The 5,086-nt window shown below is 36.6% G+C and overlaps 1 pseudogene; it reads right to left on the bottom strand.

Moving 5' to 3' along the window:
• Positions 1 to 2,515: 2,515 nt before the first annotated feature.
• LOC150061646 (U2 small nuclear ribonucleoprotein A'-like) lies at positions 2,516 to 4,688 on the bottom strand (annotated as a pseudogene).
• Positions 4,689 to 5,086: the final 398 nt, after the last annotated feature.

The following is a 5,086-nucleotide window of genomic DNA, read 5'->3' as shown; positions in this document are numbered from 1 at the left end:
AAAAAATTCTAGACATAAGGCTCATGAGCAGGGCTGGGAATTTGGCCTAGTGGTAGAGTGCTTGCCTACCATGCACGAAGACCAGAGTTCAATTCCTTGGTACCACATACATAGAAAAAAGCTGGAAGTGGTGCACATGAGTTAACCATTCCATTACAAAGTACATCCTGTAAATACCATAGCAACTTCATTTCAATAATTACAATCCCCAAGGCTCCATTTCCTTGGCTGAAAAATGGGGAAAATAAAATGTAATCCATGTATTTATTTAATTAGCAAATATACTACCCCTAATCTGGGGATGGTTACTTGATCTGCAAAGTAGAAGCAAGATTTATTTTTTTAGAAGTATGATTTCTTTATTATATGACTATGTGATTTTCCATTTTTACTCATCTTAATTTACAGAACTTTAATATCATTTGAAATTTACCATTGTTTTCCTTAGATTTATTCAAATATCTTTTTGTTGTTGTTCCTGTTGCTTTTCACCTGAGCTATGTAAGAAAAATTCAGATTCAGGGCTTAGTTATTTTGATCCCTTCATAACTTAGACTTTGCATTTTTCTTTATTCATTTATTATACCATACTCTAGTCAAAAAAAATTTCAGAATGCACACTCTAATTGGAACCCTGCTATTTTTATTTATTTATATAATTTACAATTAAAATCCACCAGCGACTTGCAGTAGAAGGGTTTCTTGAAATTTGGAGATTTATTTTCACTTTATCTTTATTTCCCATTTTTAAAATTGAAGGTTTCAATGTAATAATTTCTCTATGCAAAGAACAGAAGAGATGTGTCTCTTTCTTCTGCTTCCTGAAGTTTCCTTACAGACAGGCTTGTATTTTTGTGCTTTATCTTGAAAGGCTTCCTCCCTTGAAATTAATGATCTGTGTGTTCCTGCTGATTCTGCTTCACAATGTTGTGAGTGAGAGAATACAGAAAAGCAAAGACACACTTTTCTTCTTTTCTCATTTGAAGGACTTGCCACTAATTATTTGGAAATATCACACCCATGCATGTGCTTGAATAGTGTTAAGTAGAATATAATGTCATTTTATACACAGGAGTATATTTGAATTTTAGTCATCCATCCATTTATTTGAAAAATATTATGAAGACAATACTCTTCCATTTGACAAGACTTTTTTCTTTTATTCTTTTTTTTGATTCTACAGATATAAAAAATACAAAGCTGAAAAGAATGAAGAATAAATAAATCAACCATCTAAAGAATGTTTAGAGTAGCATAGGCTTGTTGTGTATAGCAAAGGAACAAAGAGATTGTTAGCATTTTGGAATATATGAATGAGGTATGGTCTCTTGCACACACTACTGATACTTAAGATGTCTTTTCTACTAACTTTCAAAATTATGTCCTATATCCAGTTGCTTTGTAAATACCTCACTCCTTCTGTGTCCATACTCTCTCTCTATTTTTTCACATCTGTCACATCTGTCACCTAAAGTCAAAGCAAAGTAGTACTATTTTAATAGAGATTCTGAAGATATTAAAAAGATACAGAGTACATACATAGTATATGTTCTGTCTCATAGTCAACCATGCAATACATGTTAACTGCATCATTTCTGTAGTTGTTATTTGGTTATTAAGGTAATAATCTAACTGTAGAAATTGTGAAAAAAAATATAAATGCAACTCATTGATAAAATTGTGGCTATATCACCTAAGATAATTACTGAAGGATATTCATGCTTGCCTTCATTTTACAATCTTTTAATGTGTTTATGCTTATATATGTGCATATATCTAAATCAGACTGAACCATTTCATACACTAAGTAATCAGATTTTCACTTTTCAAGCTATTAAAAAATTTATTGAAATTAATAGAAGGGTTGCAGGTATATTCACCAGATAGAAGGTTCATTACTTCACACATAATGATACCCCTTCTTATGTTTTTGTTCCCATTTCTCTCCCCCCATGCCTTCCCTTCATCTTGTTTCCCTCCCCTTGTCAAGCTTTTATAAAACATAATAGTCATTTATATAATTTGTCTTGATGGTCTTATAGTATTTTGTTGAATTACTGTTTGACGAATTATTTGCCTAATCCTATAGTGTAGGATACTCATGTTGACTTCTTGTTTTCACTCACACTTAATGTGATGTGATGCAATATTATAATTTAATCACTGTATGATTAACTCATGTCTTAGGAGTCTTTCTTAAATGACAGATTTCTCTTTCAAATGCAATGGGCCTTTATAAATCTGTCCAATGCAAAAAGTAAGCTGTTAACCAAAATTCTCCTGTACAAAATTTGCTAAATCTGCAAATAAAGGTTTGTTATAAATGATTACCAGAAATTTTTTTTAATGTATGGGACCTTTATTTTCACTATTTGTAGAAAACTGACATTTACATTTCACCCCCCCCCAAAAAAAAATCAGCAGTTTTAAGTGTTTCCAATACTTTGCTGCCACAAACCCACGTTCCAAAACCAAGGTTTGTCCAGGATGGTTTATCATCTGCCTGGCAGGCTGCTCACGACCCATTTGCAATCGTGTCTTCCTCCATCTCATCTTCACCATCATCTGTGGTCCCGGGGTCTGAGCTCTATGCCTGGGATCTGCCCTGACTGCAGCAACCCCTTCAGCCTCTCCACTTCAGCCAGAGTCCATGCATTGGCGATAACATTCTTGATTGCTTCCATATCCCCTGGAGAAGGGCCACCTTTCTTCTTGTCAGTTGGCAAACCAGCCCCTGGATTAAAGGTTTTGCTTCTCCTGGCAGTATCATTTGCAAGCTGTGCACCCCATTTGCCCTTGAACATTTTCTCTGCTTCCTGACGCTCTTTTAACTTTCCTTTCTGGAAATCCAGGACCTGGACCTGTGGAACTTTGTCGATGACATACAGCCTGTAATGTTTCTGATTTGTGACAGGGTTTCTTAGGACGCTTAGATACATCAGTGATTTGAGAGATGCCAAAGGGTCCAGATCCCCCAGTTCCACGAGACTGTTGTTGGTGAGAATGAGTTCTGTCAGACATGGCAGAGCCTGGTCAAACCCCTCACCTATGGAGCATATTCTGTTGTTGTTCACTAAAAAGGTTTTCAGTCTACTCAACAAAGAAAAGCCATCCACTTTCCTGATTTCATTGTCAGAAAAATCAATAGCTTTGAACTGGTCTAAGGTAGCACCTAGATTTTCTTTTCTTTAATTTTTTTCATACATTTTTATTGTAATTAATAGAAGGGTTACATTATATTTGCCAGATACAAGGTGCATTAATTCACATACATTGATACCCTTTCACATGTCTTGGTCCCCATTTCCCTCCCCCCACCCCAGCCCTCCTCTTGTTTTCCCCCCTTCCCTATCAAATTTCAAATAACCAAATACAAATATATCCAATATATCAGATAACAAAGTGAGATACTGTAACAATATGAGATAACCAAGGGAAAGCAAAAGAGATGAGATATAACATAGTACATTAAAGACAACAATCACTCATTTTATGGCTTTTGTTTCTATATCCTAGAGGTCCTTTCATTTAGCATCATACTATATGACCTTATATATCTAGGTTTTGCTCTATTGCAAACTCTCCTAGGAGAGCCCAAGGTATCTATATGACAAATGAGGGAAACCATTGAGCTTATGTTCCTTTGAGTCTGGCCTAATTCTCTTAATATGATTTTTTCTAAATCTTTCCATTTCCTAACAAATGGTGAGATGTCATTCTTTCTGACAGCCACATAGAATTCTATTGTGTACAAATACCACATCTTGTTGATCCACTCATCAACTGAGGGACATCTGGGTTGGTTCCATATCTTTGCTATGGTAAATAGTGCTGCAATGAACATCGTTCTGCTAGTGCATTTAGTATGTCCTTGTTTCTGGACAATTGGGTAAATGCCTAGTAGTGGAATTGCTGGGTCATAGGGGAGCTTTATGTTTTCTCTTTTGAGGAATCCCCACACTGCTGTCCATAGTGGTTGAACGAGTTTACACTCCTATCAACAGTGTAGTAGTGATCCCTCCTGGACACATCCCGTCCAGCATCCCTGCACTAGAATTAACTCCAAATGGATCAAATACCTCGAGTTAAAAGCCGACACACTGAAAACTTTACAAGAAGGAATAGGAGATACACTACGCCTCCTTGGCCCTGGTCGAAACTTTCTTAATAAGGACCAAGAATCACAGCAAATAAGAGAAAGGCTGGATAAGTGGGACTGCATTAAACTGCAGAGCTTTTGTATGGCAAAGGACATACCTAGCAAATTAATTAGGAAGCCTGCAGAGTGGGAGAAGATCTTCACCAACCATACAATGGACAAAGGCCTCATATCTAAAATATATCAACAGCTCAAAAAATTGAATCAATCCAAAACTAATATCCAAAGTAACATTAAAAGATGGGCCGAGGACTTAAAGAGAGTCTTCTCTGAAGAAGAAACAAAAATGGCCTACAGACACATGAAGAAATGCTCAACATCTCTGATCATAAAAGAAATGCATATCAAAACAACTCTAAGATTGCACCTCACTCCAGTTAGAATGGCCAGGATTAAGAAAACTAATAACAACAGCACCTAGATTTTCTATGACAGGAATTTTATATCCCCGCAGGTCCTGCTCACGGTCCCACATGGCGTTGGTGTACTGTGCTGCCTGCTCGATCAGCTCCATCATCAGCTTCACCATCCTGAACCCGGATGGCCGCCTGGATGCCCGGACGCCACCACAGCCACTACCCACCCGCAGCCTCCCGCCAGAGCGATGTCCTGGCGTGCCCCTGATTACCAGAAATTCTAAAGTTCTTATAGAAAGCTAAAGCAGGTAAACATGTATAGTTGATATTAGCCATATAAATAGCCATCAAGCAACTGTACCAATCCATTAACTACTATAAGAAAAGCTTGCAGAATATCTCTTGAAGTATGAAATGTGAAGAATAAATTTTCTCTCCTTTCCTTATAAGACAAATGCATGTTTATGAAAATATACTGCTTTGATTTTGCTTCATATACTCTTCATATGAAATTTAAACTCAGGGCTTTCGTGATCAGTAGAGATGGCGCTTAAACAGCTTCCTTGAATTA

Source organism: Megascapheus bottae, chromosome 6 (genome assembly GCF_031878675.1).
Source record: "Megascapheus bottae isolate mThoBot1 chromosome 6, mThoBot2.hap1, whole genome shotgun sequence".
In the NCBI taxonomy this organism is placed as follows: Eukaryota; Metazoa; Chordata; class Mammalia; order Rodentia; family Geomyidae; genus Megascapheus; species Megascapheus bottae.
This window is presented reverse-complemented; position numbering and strand designations above follow the sequence as displayed.